The sequence below is a fragment of the Epinephelus fuscoguttatus genome, linkage group LG16 (assembly GCF_011397635.1).
Source record: "Epinephelus fuscoguttatus linkage group LG16, E.fuscoguttatus.final_Chr_v1".
Classification (NCBI taxonomy): Eukaryota; Metazoa; Chordata; class Actinopteri; order Perciformes; family Serranidae; genus Epinephelus; species Epinephelus fuscoguttatus.
In genome coordinates this window covers 15,783,468-15,803,289 of record NC_064767.1, presented here as the reverse complement: position 1 = coordinate 15,803,289, position 19,822 = coordinate 15,783,468, and the positions used below count along the sequence as shown (strand labels likewise).

Sequence of the window (19,822 nt, the reverse complement as noted above, 5' to 3'; positions counted from 1 at the left end):
AGCATCTTTGACCTTGTGTGCGTGTGTGATGTGGGAGTCTGTGTGTGTGTGTGTGTGTGTGTGTGTGTGTGTTGTTGGTATGCATGCGAGGTGTTTGCGTAATGTTAATGTATGTGTGTGTGTCTTCAAAAATAATTTCACGTGTTTCTGCATTACGATCTTGTAGCTGCCATCTCTGAATGAGGTGAACACTCTTACGTACACATGGAGCGTTTTGTTTTCCCGTCTCTGACTCTTTCCTAATATTGTCCATCTTTGGTAAAACTACGTCACACGGGGCTTCCGTTAATATTTGCACGTCCTTCCGTCTTTTAATGAGGTGGTCACTTTGTATGATCACCCTGTGCAGAGTATGATTTGTTCATCATCGCCTCCTGCGTGTAATGTAACCTTGTTATGGGCTTTAATGCTGAAGTTGCAAAGAGTGTGAGGTCATGCTTGCATCTTTTTTTAAATGACAAACAAGAGCACATGTTGTAAAACGGGCCAAACACGGGCCAAGATGCAGAGACGCTCCTTTCACTTGATCATGCTTTTGGTGATGTGCGAGTGCTTTAGTGGGTTTTTGTGGGCTCTTGCTTTTGTATGTGTGTGTGTGTGTGTGCGTGTGTGCATGGATGCACAGACAGCCATGTATAATGCATACACGAGTGATTTATTGATGACAAAGCTTTTCATATGATGGAGGAGGAACTGAAATGCACGTGGGTCTCCCTCCTCTTCCTCCTCTCTAGCATGTCAGCTCGCTGAGAGAGCCCTGTTTCAGTGTCAGCTCTTTAGTTTGGACAGGCCAGTGGGAGAAACCTGTGCAAAAATAAAAGTATTTCATTAGATTAAAGCAAATTATAAGCGACTACTGATGGAAACAAGACTAAAAAACAAAGGTTAACTTGTCATCTGTCCACAGTTATGTGTTAAAATAAACTCTCCGCTGTCCGGACCGCTCTAATGTTCAGAGAAAGCATCCGTTGCATTGTGTGTATTGAATGTGGGCAGATTTGACCGTGAGAGATCTATTCAATAACAGTGACATTTACTGAACTTTGCGCCCATGGGTGCCTGGTTTTGAATTATGCTGCTGGCAACGTTATTTGACCTCAGCATAAACAAGAGGCGAGCTATCACGGCCTGATCTTTTCCAAACCAAAAAGAAAAAGAGATTGATAAGGTCAAGTGAATTTATGGATCTACTTCTATAGTTTTAAATCTGTGTACAAGCTGATAAGTGTTTATTACTTTCTCTCTTCGTCTGTGTTTGTGCGCACGTGTGTGTGAAAATATATGTGTCTGAGATGCTGATCTGTGCAGGAGGTTTATAGTCCTCATGAAGGGTCATGTTTCATAGAAGAGAACAGGAGACAGAGATGAGGAGAGAGGAGAGAGGAGAGGGAGGTATTGATTGGATTGTGCACAGCACCATCCATGAGGATAATAAACTTTCCCTTCTCACCTCGGCCTGCCCCGCGTCCTTCCCTCTGTCCTCTCACATATCTGCTCCCCTCTCCTTTCTGTCTCTTTTTGCCCCTGTTCTCCTGCGTCTTTGTCCTTTCACTTTTGTTTCCCCGTCTCCCCATCTCTGCCTCCATTTATATGCCTCTCTTTGACTTTTTCTTTTTATTATTAGCGCTGCCGTTTGGCTCGTGCTGCCACTTTTTAACGATACACTGTCACAAAACAAAGTCAAACACTAAAGTTAATTTGTTTGTCAGTCGCTGTTTACTTGAGGGATGTGAACTTTAAAGCCATCGCTGTCGGTCACTCTCTTTCCCACACACACAGTGGCTGTTTTTATTCCTTGGCTGCCCTTGCTTGTGCGCTGTTTACCCCTGTTGGTGGCCGTCCAACTCTCACTGCGTCCCGCTGTACAGTAGATGGGAAGAGACTGACTGAGAGGTGTCATCGAGTACATGACGAAAAGGTGACACATGTGGGAAGACTGTAAGAGGATGTTATAGTCACAGGTTGCATTGTCAGTTTCCTTTTATTATTCAGCCGTAAGTCTTGTAGCTAAGCTGATGTGGTCGTCTTGGTGCAAACTGAGCAACAAACCGCTTTGAGTCACTCCTCTCACACCTCTACAGGCGCTATATTTAGAGCACAGGTACAAAACTGTTTGTGGAGATTACTTGTAAATGCAGAGTGGTGCGTCTATTTTTTGTTTGTCTGCATTAGTCACCAAGCAGGTGGATTACTGTACATGTCATGACATGCTGCGAAACATCCGTAGAATCTTTGTTAAAGGTATGATAGGCTACTGCTTGTAAACAACCATCACCAGTGAAAGTGAAGGTAAAAGCCATCCCCAGCTTTTTCCGCTTGGTGCTGTGTCCGTGATTTCGTAGCTGCCTCTTGGATGCATGCTGCTCACAGTCTGGCACCTGGTCACAACCTCTCTTGCGTGATGTCCCCAGGAGCGTCCCCGACACAGCAAAATAAGAGGGAAATGGGGAAAACGCAGGCAGAGGGCAGTCTCTGCAGATAAATACAAGACCACACACTTATAATGGGTCATAATTGATAAGAGTGATCACTTTTGTGTGAGTATGCATTGCTTTCTGGGGAAATCCTGCATAATATACCTTGAATAATGGGTGTATACACATCTAAAATGCCCTCTAGTAGTGTGACTTCAGCTTCATCAGCGTAAAGTTTGAGTTCTTGTGATTAATGTTTAGTTATTACCTGTGAACGTTGTTTAGTGTTCATTCATTTATTAAAGTGGAAATAGACAACTTTAACATATCATTATGAAGTAAATGTTCATTGCACAGTGTAGTGGCTGCAGAATAATGACACCATCTGTATTTAGATTGGTTCTCTGTAAGCCTCGCTTTCACTGTGCAGTTCTGTCTGCCACTGGGTACCATCTCTTTGAAAATGAAGGCTCTGTTTACAGCACATAGGAAGAGCATCACCCAAAACAGGAAGAGGAAAGTGTTTTGTTATTGGGAGCTATGCCCAGTTATCAAAGAGTGTCAATATAAGGTCTTTGCACGTGCTATCCCCAGCTTCAAAAAGGTGGACAGTGGAACAACCTAAGTACTTGCGGAAACTGTGGTAGTTGCTGGGCTCTGAGGAAAATGGAAAGCAGTTTGATTGTCTTTGCGACTGTGGTGGCAGCAATAACGCCACTGGAAGTGTTGAAAAGTTGTTTCCACTTGAAAATATCTGTCTGTCTGTTAGTTTGGGAGTGACAGTACATTCCAGTTTTGTGTTTTGAGCATTAGAGGAATGAAGACTGGTCACTGGAAAGTAGTGTTCCCATTGCGATTTCCCATTTTGTTTGGGTTTATATACATAATATGCAGTCCATCGAAACTCACACTGTGGTGCTCAACCCTTTGATCACTGATTCCCGACTACCTAACTCCACTCAGTCGCTTAGTGAGCAACATATTTAGGTTTTGGACTCTTATTAGTCGTCATTTTGTGCATCTGTGAATGCCATGGACGTCACTTTTTTTGTTCCAAATCTTGAGGGCACTATACAGTGAATAAAGTCAGATTTTAGACACTCAAATACGATGCTGAAGGGTTACAGTAATAGCACCGTACCATCAAAATGCAGAAATAGATCAACAAAGTGCACGCAAGGGAGGTGATAAAGAGTTGGACATGCAGCCTGCTGCTTTTATCAGCCGGCACTCAGTTCAGTGTAGGCCTAATGGAGTTCAGGGTGTCTGGGGAGGGATCCCTGCTAACAACCCGGTGTCGTGTGAGTGGGTATTTGTAGTTTGTATCGTTAGGAAAGCAGCACAGAGGGAGATTAAGTCCTTACCATTAGCACCCTGAGAAAAGTGGGATGTTAACCACACAGAGAGACAGAGCACACCTCTGTGTGTGTGTCTGTGTGTGTGTGTTGGACACTGGAATTCATTTTAACGTGTTGTATGAGAGTTTGTGAGAGAGCAAACTCAGTAGCCGCCGCAGTGGTCATCTGAACGGGAAACCCCTGCTACACTGCTACATAAATTCTCCAAGCTGCTTTACTTCTAATGACATTATCTAGAGCCAGGAGCCCCCAGTGGATTCCCTGAGAGAGAGGGAGAGCTAAGTAAAGCATAGATTTCCTACTGCCAGGTCCCAGTTTTACACATCGTTCCAGTACACAGCGTGTGCGTCGGTACAGTACCTATTGTTTCTCTCATAGGGCTTATATGGGTCATGAGCTAGCTTTTTTTCTACAGTCAAATCTGAGAGTGTTTCATCTTCCAAGGAAATTCTGTGCCTGTTTCCCAGCTTCTGTGCACCTGTGTCTGTGCCATTTTTTATTGGAAGCTTAAAAAAAAAAAAAAAGGTAAAGCGAAATCTGATCCACTTCATTACAAATTCCAAAGATCACTGGCACGTCCCGCTCATCAGTGGCGAATGTCATCATCGTTTATCGCCATCATCACTGTTCATTAGAGGTCTGAATCCAGATAACAGCAGTGAATCTAAAGCAAGACTTTGAAATGACTGCTGGAAGGCGAACGGCGGTGTTGAAATTGGATTTCAGCCCCGTGCTGCCTTCAGAGCAAGCCCATGGCAACAGTGGGAAGGCAAGAGTGTGCCTGGCCCTAAGAGGGAAAGTAAACCGTGGGGAAAAGAGCCATCAGGCTGCAGGCAGGCGGCGAGAGAGGAAACATAATATCAGTACATATTTTAATAGATTCCTCTTCCTATATTTTTTCTCCCTTTCTGTCTCATTTCATTCCCTCGTTTCTCTCCACTCACTTTCTGGTTTGGCTGAAACAAAGCCGGCACGCGTGTCGCTTCCTTCTTCCTTCCCCCTCACCCACCCGCTCCTTCACCTCCTCCCCTCCCCACCAGCCAATAAAAGATGGAGGTTAATGAATTCGGCGCTCATGCATGCCTCAGCTAATTGCATTGGCATTGGGAACTCCTCCCAGTATTACAAAATGTTTTCACCATCAAGATGGCCACCGGCTGGACGGCCGGCGAGCGTGACTTTGAGGAGGCTGCCAAGCTTCAATTTGTGGAAATAATGACAATTGATGTAGTGTAGATGGCATTCTTATTTACTCAGTGGGAATATGATGTATGTGATTCAGCTGGAATAGGTTAATCAACGAAGGAGCCATTGTCCAGCTTGTAGTGAGGCTTTGACAAAGACATTTAAACACATGAATCCTTTCTGCTGTGTCTTCTAAAATATGAGACTTTAATCTGAAGTTTATCTGAAGTTGCAGTAATATGATGCTTCAGCAGTCTGACTTAGTCAAATCAAGATTTTATCTCCCAAAGTTGCAGCCATTTTATTCACTTTTTTGTGACTCCACTGCAGCTCGGCATGGAAACACTGTCTGTGGAAGCACAAAGAGGGAATTCATACTATGTAGACTGTGACTTTGGAAGATATATCAGCTTTCAAATAAATGTTTGCATTTAACAAGAACTGTAAATTTTGTTCTACATCACTTACATTGAAAACAAGTTAAGAAGAAATCTTTTAATGGCCATAATTAACAGGAGGAATGGCTAGTCAAGTCAGTATAATTTTATTTATATAACACCATATCACAAATCACAAATTTGCCCAAAGTAGTAAACCTATCGTTTGAGTTCATAATCCTTAATGTTTTCATGTAATCAAACCTAATTTTTGATACTATTTATGGTTGTCATTGTTGTAATAGCCTTTCAGTGTGCTTACATTCAGTTATTACATCTCTGTAAAGTAGATTTGACTGGTGGTGGCAGAGTCCGCCATTCCCCTGCTGCATTCAGATTGCCTACCAAAGCGGAAGAGATTCACAGGAACAATGCAGAATGTAATCCACTGTAATTTTGCCTCTGTATAAGAATGCATCGCATCGTATCAGCAGTGTATTAAATTACTGTTAATGCAGATTAAATTTTTCCCACTGCTGCTGCTGATTCACATTAAAAGCGTCCACTAGAGAAACACAAGGCAGCTTTTATTGTGATGCAGTGACAGGACAATGTCACCGAGGTTAACTCTGATTGATTATCAAAGAAGCATCCGCAAAACAAGACAGCAGTCATTTTTATAATGCATTTGGTGTCACGAAATCAACGTCAAACGTCAATCAAAGTTCCGCCAAACCAACTTGTGTTGTTTTGTGACACATCTTAATGTTGACAATTTGACAATATTGACAAGTTAATTAGGGGTTGGGGGAAAAAAATGATACAGTATAGTGTCACTATATTTTGAGTGGCAATATTGCATCAATACAAGGATGCCAAATATTGATTTTTCATTATATAAATTATCAATATTGCAAATCCAAATTAAACTCCTAGTAGCCTTTTAGAATAATAAATTAAGTAGCTTTTACAGTTTTTAAGTTAAGTACATTTTGCTGCGATAAAATGGACAGACTGAAAACCTTATCTTTTTTTATTAAACAGATGTTGACACAGTTTTTCTTTTTCACAATATCAGCATATTGCAAAATGTTTAAAGTCGCAATAATACTGTATTGTGACTTGTGTCGTGTAGTGTGGCCTCTTGTGATTTCCACCAATAATTTTAATTCCCACTCTTTTAAACTGTATATATATCATTTATTTAACCAGGTGAAAAAAATATTTTCAGGAGCAACCTGGCCTAGAGGACAGCTTAAACACCCACTACAACAATAAACACAAACAGCACAGACAGACAGCTGTCACATACCACAGAGTATTGTACCAGCTGCAGCTGAGTGAAACATGTACTGAAACGTGCAGGATCCTCCGACGGGGGCGTCACAGCGTCCTCGCTCTACTGTATGCCGCTGCTATTGTTCTACATTAGCTTCAGTCTCTAAGGGGAAATGAGAGCGTGTAATAAGGATTGTTCTAATTATTGATCCACCACTTCAAGGGTCCTCACCAAGAGCTACTGCTGGGGGATGGTGTGTTTGTGTGTCCGCATGTGTGTGTGTGCTGGGATTTCTTAGGGAGCCTTCGTAACTGGAAACCTGTGTGTATGGGGATTTGTTGGTCCTACCACTGGGGAAAAAAATCCATGATGTCTAGTTGTGGTTCCTTGTCTGGTTCCTCGCACAGTCTTCTTCCTGTTTTGTGCATCAGGTGATTTACCTTGTGTTCAGCACTACATTTTGACATCCTGTTACCTCTCACATAGGTGCTGCATAAAGTGTATTTGTGCATCAGAGAGTCAGGGAAAGAGAAGCGGTGAGAGGAAGAGACAGACGTCGAAAGAGTGAGGAGGAGATAAGGACTAATAGATGGAGAGAGGGAGTGAGTATGTGTGTGAAAGAGAGGAGAGTGAGAGATAAGAAGAAATGGAGAGAATTACTGTAGAGGGGCAGAGAAAGAGAGGAGAGAGCATGATCGTAAGCCTAAAGGTCATTTGAAGGTGAGTGGCGTCTTTCTTGCCGCTCTTCAATTGCACGTGCGCCCTCCCTCCTCTTCATGCCTCTCACTCTCTCTCGTGTGGAACTACTGGGTGTGATTTCACAATTTCACATACAACATGTAGAAATTTCAGATATTTTCAATGCTCATATCTGGCTATATTTTAACGAGAAAATGCCATACATTAAAAGTGTTTCACTGCCTCACATCAACAAAGAAATGCAGTCAATTTAATAGGTTTTAGAGTGTTATATTAGCCTATGATGTAGGAGAATTCTCTCAACCCATAGAGGAGCATTTAATCCTTCAGTCTATCTGAAAATCTCCAAATATTGCACAGTAATAAATATGAAATTCATACGATTCATCATGTAAAATTGCTGTTTTCATTTGGAAAATCTGAAAATCACATATGCCTATACTATATCTTTCACACATTAAATGGTGTGTTCGTGTGTCATTGGTTACACATAATTGGTATGTGCTTTTGTAGAGTTATTGGCAGAATCACTGCATCTACAGCTGTAATGATTTGTCAGTCAACAGAAAAATATTCTGAAATTACATATTTAATCTGTTTTTAATCAAAAATGTGAACCTTTTCCTCGATATACCTCTCAATTGGGAGGATTTGCTGCTTTTTTCTGTCTTACATGATGTAAATTGATTGGGTCGACAGGAAGGCAATCCAGGCACTCTGAAAAAATACAGAAAAACTTGGAGTGGCCAAATCAATAAAAGAGCCAACATGTTTTGACCACTGCAGGTCATTGTCAGGGCTTTCAAAACATGCAACACAGGTATGGCCACACCTATATAGTGGCAGGAACCAATCAGAGGCCATCACATGACCCAAAGAAGCATGGCAGCTGAAACAAATAGACAATAATTAGGTTAAGGTAAAAATTAGGTTGATAAAAACACACAGAGTGACCTAAGATACCCAGAAAAATATATACACACCTATCTTAACCCATAGTCTGTGAGAAAAATGACAAAGCTTGTTGGAAAAAAAAATTGATGGGGCTTTTAACATTTTGAGTCTTAGATGGACAAAACAAGCGATATGATGGCATCACTTTGGAATTTAATAAACTGCAATTGGCACTTTTTACCATCCTCTGACGTTTTATGGAGCAAGTGATTGTAATCGGCAGATTAATCAGCAATGAAAATAACTGTTAGTTGCAGCAGTGTAAGCACAGAAACAATATACTGCAGCCTGCGGCTATAGGAGCAGAGAATATAATATGCATGTAAATACACTTCTTGTTGTGTAATTGTACTGCAATACAAATGAGCTGTATGTTAATGAAACATTCATTTTGCTGGCGTCAGAGGCACGATCCTCCAATCCTGCTCAGTAACAGAGGGTGAAAAGTCCTCTCAGCAGGATACGGGACTTGAGTTTTTGCAGTTTGCCTCGATGGATATATAAGCCGGTACCATCCGATGTCCTATAAGGATGCAGGATTATAGTTCGAGCTCCGTGCCAATGCATACGGCAGCCAAATGAGAGGATGGTAAGGAGCAGATGTTGGAAGGAGCATCTCACATGCTGCTGCTGTGGTGCAAGTGAAGCAACACCAAGTTGAATCAAACTGTAAGAACTCACCTCTCCGTCATTCATCTCATTTAAGCAGGACCAGCTCACCTCTGATGCTCAGGGGGTGAGCCAGGGAAGGAGTTCAGTAAGTGCAGTTCACCGTGAGATTATTCACACACACTTACAGATACAGTGGTGATGCTTAATGATGTGATTACAGGGCTGAATGGTATGTAACGAGGAGGAGGAGGTGAGGGGGATGGAGGACAGGGGAGTAGGAAAGAGGAGGAGATAAGGGAGACTGGATGAGGCAAGGACAGAGAGAGACAGAGAGAGGCCAAGAGGGGAGCAGGTGTGGAGGAGAGAAAGGAGAGAGGGGGGAAAGGTGACTCTTTGAAAACAGGGAATAAGAGAAAAAGGGACAAGAATAGAAAAGTGGACGTCAGGTGATGCCGGTGTTGGTGTTTGAAAGGCAGCGGAGGAAGACGTCTGCTTTGCACTCCAACATGTACACACACAACGTGACAGTGAATGATTAGCTCTCTGTCTCTTTCCCCATACTGTTAATATAACGCCTAATTGTTATTTAAAAGCTTATAGCTTCTGTCTTCCTCCCTTTCCATTTGATGCACAAGTCTGTCTTGGGGTCATCCACAACTCACTGTTCACTGAAGCAGCAGCGTGCATGTGTGTGTGTGTGTGTGTGTGTGTGTGTGAGACAATGCCCCCGCTCCTACAACATCACACTCATTAATCCCCTACTGCGCATCAATGCCAGACCTCCTCCATCAGGCTCCTAAACGCGCCAAATGGTGTGTCACAGGCGTGTGTGTGTGTGTGTGTGTGTGTGTGTGTACATCCATGCATATATGGCAGGTGCTTCTCATACACACACAGATAAAGCTTATCCTACTGAAATGGTGCTGTCTTTCTCTAACACACACACCACTCTGTTGACCCTCGGGACGCACGCCTGTACGGCTTGATAATTACTTTCTTTTGCTGTCCCCCCACCTCCACCACAACGCCGTCTCCCTGTCCTCCACTTAACCACCTGCCACTCCGCCGTCACATGCAGCGATAACTAGAACCACGCGGTCATCAATTTTGTCGCCTGGCTTCACTTTGCAGTTTAAAAACCCAAATTTTGTTCCATAATATTCACTTATTAAGTCAATATTTGTGTAATATCACTTTCTAGATTTTACAGTAACTATCCACGGCTGTCACCCAGTCCTCTCACATTTTTCCCCCCATAAAAAAAAAAAAAAATCCTCTGTCCCTGGGCAAGGGCAGTAGCGTGTGTTCCTGGCCTTGTGGCGGCCCCCGCCACGCAGGCTGGAGCTCAGAGGCTCTGGAGCTGGGGAAATGGGCTGTGTTAGGACAGATCGATGGTAATCACACCTCTTCACGGTTAGCTCTCTAGCATGGGGGGAGGGAGAGGAAAGGACGGGGAGAGGGAGGGAGAGCGAAAGAGGGGGTGTGGGTGGGAGGTGGCAGCAGAGGGTGGGGTGGGGGTGCAGGGCTCCCTTGGGAAAAGAAAAGCATCTAGATTCATGATTAGAGAAAAAATATTCACCCCCGCCCCCTATGCCCCATCAACCCAACTCCAAAACATAGACGCACCCTGTCTGAACACCTCCAACTTGTTTTAGCGTAAGCATGTGCATGCACCCATACCTCTGTCCGGTTTGCTCTTTCTTCTCACGATAAAGGATTAAGCTGTTACGGCCCACGTGTGCTGCAATTCCTCTTTTCTGAAATGGGTATTATTATCCTCTGAAGCACAATAAACCTCCTGCAATGTCCAGCTAATAGACTGAGCCACAGTTCTGGCTCCTAATGCCACTTTGTCACAACATATACTGTATTTTTGCTTTTAGCCCTGAGGGAAAGACTCCGCTGCACCTTAAAGGAGGTAATTTAGTGTGAAAAGGTTGCAGTCTTTATTACAGTGTACTCTTAGCATGGAAATTCTGTTTTCACAGTGTGTGTGTGTGTGTGTGTTTGTGTGTGGCCTTGGGTGTACTGTGCAGTACAGTGGGAGGTAAAACACAGAGTGAAATGATCGCTTTTGTCATCTGCTGGCTAGTTGTGTACGTCTTGTGCAGAACGCAGTAATCCAGTATAATGCCGGCTGATGGGGAAAGGTTGATTGTAGCTCCAAGGTGGGATTGGTATTCTTTTACTCAGCTTGTTATGTGTCAGATCACTGGAAAAATAGACCTTTCGACAGTGGGACATCATACACAGAGACACATAGAGGTCTCTCTCTGGCTGTGTTTCTTGTGTGTTTGTCTTAACAGTTGTGTGGACAGGGAGAAAATAAGCAGAGCATTCTGTCTACTTAACGTTTGATACTGAATTATTCACGATCAGCTTTGCCAAACATGTTTGGGCTCTGTTATCAGTGAACACTCAGATGGAGAGTGTGTTTTGTCATCCCCGTGAAGACTCTCCTCACTGATGGATGACTTGAAGCGCAACCTAGTTTACTGTCGACCTACTGTATGGTGGATTAAGAAAGGTCAGAGAGGATTCCTGCCATGGTGTGACAGAATCGCATTGTGGAATTGTACTATGTCTGAAATTCAAGGATGAGGCTGGGGACAGAGCAAAGTAGTGATTTATATCACGACTATATTTGTGCTCCCCCTCAAATGTCCTTAATTTTAAACCCACAGTCTGAGTTTTTTCCTCTTTTTGATTTTTTTACTCTGTCCTCCCCTATTGCCCTGTTCCTGGTTGTTCCAGAGAAGGGAAAACAATGCCTGGAGTTGTTAGCGAAAAAGTGCCACTTTTCTGCCCTCTGATCTGACCCATCATATTTTTCATCATTGTGGTCTTGTCCTCGTACAGTCATCATGCCGCCATCACTCTCATTCACATCAGTGATTATTAATGATCATTTAATATCAGCCTAGTTGATCGCCACACAAGACAATGAATATAAAGGGAAACTTTGCTGATATTGAACCAGCTGTGTGGCATCGCAGTGTGTGCAGATGAACCGTGTTTGGCTTCGCCCCTGTGCCCATCGGACGGGCAGGAATCTCTGGGTGAAGTCCAACAACGTTCATCTGCGCACACTGTGATGACACACAGCTGGTTCAATATCAGCAAAGTTTCCCTGCTTCCCTTCACTGGTTCCTGTACAGCAGGGTCGGTCTTTTTATCACCGTTATAATCATTAAAAAGCAAAAGCAGCATGTGTATACATTCAGTAGGCTATATCTTCAGTAGCTAGCTAGCTAACCCTACACTTTTCAGGGTTTGATTTTGGTTTTGGAACAGGGAAGAAACGTATATCTTTTTCCAACCTCTCCAGGTAACGAGTATCATTAATACTCAACGTTTAGCTCCAAATCCACAAAACCAGCCTGAAAATGAAGGAAATCTGAAATGATTGCATTAGAGTCAATGGAGCACAGCTGTGTTGTTGTCGGACCCTGGGCTGAGCCGAGTTGTGGTTTTGCACTGAATGTGTATGATTAAACCAGGTTCACAGGTTTGTATGAAGGCCTGACTAACTTTTTAATACCACAAAGGATTTTCTGCTTCGAGGGGAAATGTCTGTACATGTTGTGATGTGATTTTACCCCCAGGGCAGAGCAGGTATTCAGGATTGATGCTGTACTCTGACTCTAGGTGCCCTCGGAGCCCACTGCTCCTGCCAGGAATCCATCACTAATACTGTACAGCAAGGGCAAAAAGAGGAAAGGAGAGGAGAGGAGAGGAGAGGAGAGGAGAGGGAAACCAAAAAACTAGTGTAGTGAAGTCAGTTGGCAGGAAATTTATCTGCAACTGTTTAAAGTCATTTTTAAACATAATTTCCAAAAGATTCACTTGCTATTTTTGGACAGTTGGTAGACAAAACAAGTAATCTAATTAAATCAACTTTGAGAAATTGTGACAGACATTTTTTAGATTTTTTTTTACATTTTATAGACTCAACAATTGATTGATTAATCAAGACAATAATCTGTAAATGTATCAATAATTGTTAGCTGCAGGGTGAAAGGTAAATTTGTCCTGTGTCCTGTGTTTCCGGTTCCTGGAATAAAGAGGGATCCATGACCACTGCAACGCTGCTGATGGTGTTGAACATAAAGCAGGGATGATGACTGTTATTGCACTGATGATGACGGTGAAACTTAATCTTTGCTGTATCAGCTTTCACCTCACACAGTGATTTCATTACCATCACGCGAGCCCGCTCTCCCAGACATAACTGAGTCATGGCAATTTCTCTCATTCCCCACGTGATTAATAATTCTCGTACACCATCACTGAGAAGATAGCTGGCATATTATCTCCAGCATCTTCTCCTGGTGGTTCTCCCGCTCGGTGTGGTTACAGCCACTTTCACAAACACCCATCACAATAAAAATAGAAAAGCCCTACAGCAACTTGTAGCCAGCTCCCTTGATTATATGTATGGCCGCGTTGGTTATTTTTGGTTTCCTTTCTGGTTGTTGTTTTGAAAACAGCTGAACTGTGAGACACTCTGTCTCATCTGTGTTTCATCTTAAATCTATAGTAGTAGTATGATCCCACCCAGCTGTTTCCTGCCCAGAGGGGAGTGAGTAAGAAGACCAAGAGCTGCAGCATTGCTGATAGTCTGTTGTCACTTAGTCACTATTTTAAAGCAGAAATTGTTTGGACCACAGCAGACTGTCCGGAATAGTTCAACTTTTGAGGTTTAACGCAACTTTTTAGCACCGGTTGAAAAGTACAATTTTACTCTTCATCATCATGCAGAGGGGGGAGTTCAAGTATCTTGGGGTCTTGTTCAGGACTGAGGGTAGAATAAAGCGTGAGATGGATCGGCAGTTTGGTGCAGCTTATACAATGATGTGGGTGCTGTGCCAGACCATCATGGCGAAGAGAGAGCTGAGCCGGAAGGCAAAGCTTTCGATTCACTGGTCCATCTATGTCCCAACCCTCACCTATGGTCACGAGCTCTGGGTATTGACTGAAAGAATGAGATTGCGGATGCAAGCAGCCAAAATGAGTTTCCTCCGTGGGGTGGCTGGGCTCAGCCTTAGAGATAGGGTGAGGAGCTCAGACATCTGGAGGGAACTCAGAGTCGAGCCGCTGCTCCTTCACATTGAAAGGGGTCAGTTGAGGTGGTTCAGGCATCTGATCAGGATGCCTCCTGGGTGCTTCCCATAGGAGGTGTTCTAGGAACGTCCAACCGGTAGGAGGCCCCGGGGCAGTCCCACAACATGCTGGAGAGATTACATATCTCATCTGGCCTGGGAACACCTTGGGGTCCCCCAGGAGGAGCTGGAAAGGGTTGCTGGGGAGAGGGACGTCTGGAATACTTTGCTCAGCCTGTTGCTCCCGCGACCCAGCCTTGGATAAGTGGTTGAAAATGGATGGATGGATGGATGGATGGATCATCATGCTGGTATGATCATGAAAATTGATTGAAATGTTGTCATTCATGAAGCAGAAGTATGAAGGATTGTGCTGGTTCCAGCTTCTCAAATGTGAGGATTTACTCTGTTTTCTATTTTTATATATTGTATATATTTGGGTTTTGGACAAGATACTAGCCTTACCAGATTGCAGATTAGGTGTTACTTTAATACAGTTTTTTTTTAATTTCATTGTCATGATCGCTGTTACACTTAGTTACTTTCATTCAGTTGTTTTAGGTTTTAATGCTGCAGTTATTCCTGGTGCATTATATTGTCTTATTTTGTTTCAGTGAGTTCCACACAGTGAGGCAGCTGTTCTACAGGTTTTTAATGTGGAGAATAGAAAGTAGGTGGATTGCATTGCATTATTCAGTACCTGTGGATACCCTGACTTTAAAGGTGCAGTGTGTAATGCCTGGCCATGGGCTCCAAACTAATGGGAGCAGAATTTCATCTCCAAGCCAACTAATGCAAACTCTTTTGGCTTTTTTAGTCAAAAAATAAATAAATAAACTCACAAAATGTCAAGAAAAGAAATATTCTTATACACATTTTCCTTATTGAACATAAAAATACAACCGTACACCTTCTTTCAACACATTTCATTCCCTCAAACTCAAGAGAGACAAAATAAAACTCAATAAAATCATCTTGGTCAGTTCCAAAAATCACCTACGCTGGCTTGGTTGAAATTTTGGTGGAATTATTGAGTTAGATGTGAAAATATGCTGGCTCAACATGCTGTTTCTCCCTGCTGTCTCCTGCTCCCCGCTGAACTGTGGCTCTCACTCATTCCTTGGAGGTGGACCAGTGTATTTGCAGATTTAAATGACAAAATCGCCCAAAAATCCAACCAGCAATGCACTCAGCTAATCACTGATATCGGATATATCCAATCACCTGACTCTTGACCAGGCCTCGAGGCAGCTATACTTGTTTGTCATCCCTTGTTGGACTGAGGGCAGACTACAGTGACTCACGGCAAACTGCTCAGGGCACCTGTCCATCGGCAGATCTGCTTCTTATTCTTCCTCTTGATTTCGTGTGTTGTGTTGCTTCTTTAAGTTCTGTTAATAATGTTGGTTCATTGTTGGAATGTTTTAAACAGCTGTATACTTCACATTGCACCTTTTAAGTATCTGAATATTGTGAGATAAGAAGTTGGAGCAGTGCATTTCCAGTTGGTTGGTCAAACACGTCACTGTGGGCTCTACAAGTTACAGGAAAACATAAATGACAGATTAATCCTATTAAAAAGTTATCTTTAGTTTCAATGCTGTATTTGTACGATTCAGTCCCGCTGGTTACAGTAGAAAATGACATACTACATTATTAAAAGTCGACACTCCATCGTCCTCTCTGTCTGTGAAGTTCTGTCTAATCGCACACTTTGCTATCTGTCAGCATGGAGGCTTGATCTGATGCACCGAGACGCAGCAATATGAGTCAGGTTGTTGTTAGTGCTGCTGCTGACTAGGTTTCTGTCACCCTGTAGATGTGTGTGTGTGCGCGTGCAGGTGTATTTGTGTGTATGTGCGTGTGTTGCTGACTGGGATGCTGTCAGCTGTGTGTCAGCCATCTTGACACCCACAATGCACTTTTACTTTTCTGGGACCTTCCCCGTCCTGACAGCCAAATCGCCTCTCCAACCATTTGGAAAAAAACAAACGTGGACGCACACACGAGTTGCTGAAGTGACCAATTAGAAGAAATGTTGGAACTAAGCAGAAATGACACAGAGTAGACAACAACAGAAAAAAAAGCTGCGCTTGTTATTCGTCTCACAGGGTCAGCATGACTTCTGTGTCATTTAAGTCGTCACCTTTAGGAATAATGATCTCTGTGATTAAATGTATTGATTCAGAAAGGATTTAAAGGACTTTAGCTCTTGTTGAAGAGTCTGTTTTGTGACAGTCAAGTCTCTCATGTCACATGATGATGTGTTGGCGGAATTGAGATTCAACAGTTTTAATTAAATGTCACCATGACGCACAGGCCATTTTACAGCTGCTGTAGTAAACGTCTGTAGTGCAAATGGCTGATTGAATGGGTGAGGGGTAGAGATGTGTGTGTTTGTATGATTATGTGTATATTGTGTGTGTAATTATACAGTGTGTGTGTGTGTGTGTGTGTGTTTTCTAAATGCATTTGTCTGCCCTTGAATCATTGTACCTTTACCTTTCTAAATGGGCTTTTGTGTGTAGATCACATGTTAATGTGACATGTAAGAGACACTCATGTGGGGGTAAAGACTAAACAAACGTGACTTGATCACGTCAGTTGTTGCCGACGCCGCTTCAACATCAAAGTGGAACACGTACCACTTCTAATGTGGTTAAGATATCTGCAGTTTTATTGCTATTAAAATGTTGTCTCTCTTTCCTGTAGAGAGGGAACATAAATCCATTAGGGATATCCCTCAACTAATTTCCCTGACATTAAAATGAAGGTTTTAATTTAGACTAATCAACTAGTCTAAAAGCAAAAACAAAGAAAATAAACACTCAAAGAGTCAAAACTGAGCAAAATTTAATCTTTTGAGTTTAATTTTGGGTAAAGCCAAATCAGTGATTTCTGTTTAAACGCATTAAACATGATAGAAAATAATTGTTGAAAACATGTGAGAGATTTGGAGTTTAACAGTTTTTCAGCGTTTCTGTGTCCAGGATTTTTGGGTGGGTCTGAAAATATGTCTCGATTAGCCTCTGGAGTCATCCTTAACATAACCCCTCCCTGACTATATAAAAACTACGTTACTACTGTAAGGTTTACAAGTTAAGTTAATTCATGTGTTACTGAAAATACAATTACAGTGGTTATACAGTTAACTGTTTACACGTTTACGCTCGCAATTATCACTTACATATTTAGATGTTCAAATATTCGCCATCCTGCTGTGCACCCTCAGCAAGAGTGACCCAACCACCTCACATCAAACTGTTACGTTACGCTACTAATGTTAGAACGCTTAGCATTAGTATCGTTTGTACATCCCCTGTATGTAAGTGGTGTATTTGCTATGCTCCACAGACTCTCTCGCCTCGCTTTCAGTCTATTAATTACATGAATAAACATCTCTGTTAATGCCACAACCATATAAACACAAGGAAAAGGGCCATCACTTACATACCAGCAGTTACTGCATACATTGTTTGAAAACATATTGCATGCATTAAAAGCCATTTGAAATCATTTATTACATTTTTAATAACCAAATCATATATTCAGTGCTGCTGAAATGTGACGCACTTGGCACCTTGCATTACGAATATTGCAAGTTATTCCACAATGCAACAACTCGCTGAATAAAAGTTAACAAATAACATTTTTTTAAAACAGGAAGAAAAATCTTTGGAAGCGTGCCTGATTATTGAAATGCCATTTTCATTATTTGAGTGCAATCGCATTAATAATAATAATGTTTATAAGTTTGACCAACTACAAACTCTGGTGCGGACTAGTGAGGGTAGCAACATGTAATCAACTGGTTGACAAATCATGCACATCCCTAACATGCATGTCACTAGCAATTTTACCACAAAGTAGCCAACATGGAGGGAATGTGTTACCTACTTCAACCATATCCTTAATTTAGATAAACAGAAAATCATCAGAATTCTTCTGAGTTCATTAAAACATTTACATTTCCTGATAACAAGTTTTTTCAGGTCCCTTCAGGCCAGAGTTGAGAACAAAAGAGAACAAAACAGAAACATTAAGTACAAAGACGAGAGAGATAAGACGAGGCTGCTGAAAAAGATGAGGTGAAATTAAGTTTGGCAGATCAGAATCCACCTCAGTGAGGAGAGCAGACACAGAGCTGAGCTGCAGAGAGCAGAACAGTGTGTGTGTGTGTGTGTGTGTGTGTGTGTGTGTGTGCTGCTTTGTTGGCCGCTATACACAAGCTAACTGACTGTACCCATCAGTCAAGGTTGTGTCTTATTATAGGTCATTAGTCTCTCTGCTCAGCTGCGACCTTGACGCTACTTGCTGGAGCATGTATATGTACCATAGTAGGCAAAATGAGTTTGTGTGTGTGTGTGTGTGTGTGTGTGTGTGTGTGTGTGTGTGTGTGCACACCCAGGCTGCTGTGTACACTAAGTGTATTGCACTGCACAAAATATGTGTCCAGGACGGCTCCCTGTACGTGCACGTGTTGTTTTTAGGTGTGTGTGTGTATGTGTGAGCACACGTGGCTGCAGCCTTGATGAGCCAGTCGGCTCTGGCTGTGTGTGATGGATGGACGGACACAGGGGGGTCAGAGAGGGTCAGCCACCACACCCCCATACAGAGGGGGGCGGGGAAGGCTCACCAAGATGTCAGTCACAGATTTTAGTGCCACAGGACTAACGCTGGCCTAAAGTAAAAGTGCTGCCACCCACGATAAAAAACTGTCTGCTGTGCAGGACAATGGGCCCACCTGCCACCACTCATTTACTGGTGGTTGCCTTTTACCTCCACTGACAGTTACACAGTGACATGCAAACCACAGTATATCATCAAGCTCTCACCCAGGAATTGGACTCATTGTGTGTGTCATTTATTCAAGGAACAGTTCGATACTAATGCTACATCCACACTAATACGTTTGTTTTTAAAACCCATAACCATTGCTACTTTCACACCTAGCCTCCACACTGCTCTGGTGTAACACAGACACCCATGTTCATTTCTCAATTGGGTCTTATTAGTCACAGCTTGTCAAGTCAAAACATTATAGTTAGGCCCACATACCTTTTGTGATTTCATCCTTTTTGTATGGGTTCTTTTCCCGTTGCCATGGCTTCCTCCAGTGATAATGCTACCAGTGCCACTCTGATATGTCACTGTATTTACTTTGCAGTGATTCCCAATCTGTTTTGCCCTGCCTTGACCACCTTATACTCATGATACTTTTGTAACAGTTCTACTTTGTCAGTGATCTAAGCAAAAAATCTTTGGTCTTACTTTTCGCCATCTCTGTAGTATTTTCTATAACTAAGCAACCAACTACAGAGTTGACAACCTGCTTCCTGTTGCGTGCCCAGTGTACATAAATGGTCATGTGATATTTTCAGGCATGTTAGCATGGACAGAGATTATTTAGCTTGTTTGTACGGAGATTACTTTTGTGTGAACGCTATTGTAAGATGAAAAAGTATTAGGGTACATGTGGTCTGGGTCTCCACTGGTTGACTGTGCCCAGCCAAGAAATAGTCAGGCACATAACCGCTACATAAAAGCACAGCATGTTGTTTTTACATTTAAGTTTTTGTACAGAGTAAACACAATATATAATGTAGTAATTAATGGGCTTTAGTGGTACAATAGATGGATTTGCCACCTTTTCGGAGGCAGGCTAGCTGTTTTCTGCTGCTTGTAGTGTTTGTGCTAAGCTAAGATAACCAGCTGCTTTATATTTATGTACAAGAGAGGGGAATAAATACTATCCCTAAGTATATCTCCCAGAATGTTGCACTATTCCTTTAAAGACCAGCTACTGTCTAACCACTTACTGGGCTGGTAAACGACATCATAT

At 42.5% G+C, this 19,822-nt stretch overlaps 1 protein-coding gene across 31 annotated transcripts in view; it reads left to right on the top strand.

Annotated features, from left to right (window-relative positions):
• ank3a (ankyrin 3a) overlaps window positions 1–19,822 on the top strand; it is a 169,894-nt gene that overhangs the window by 48,098 nt on the left and 101,974 nt on the right. The window lies entirely within an intron of this gene.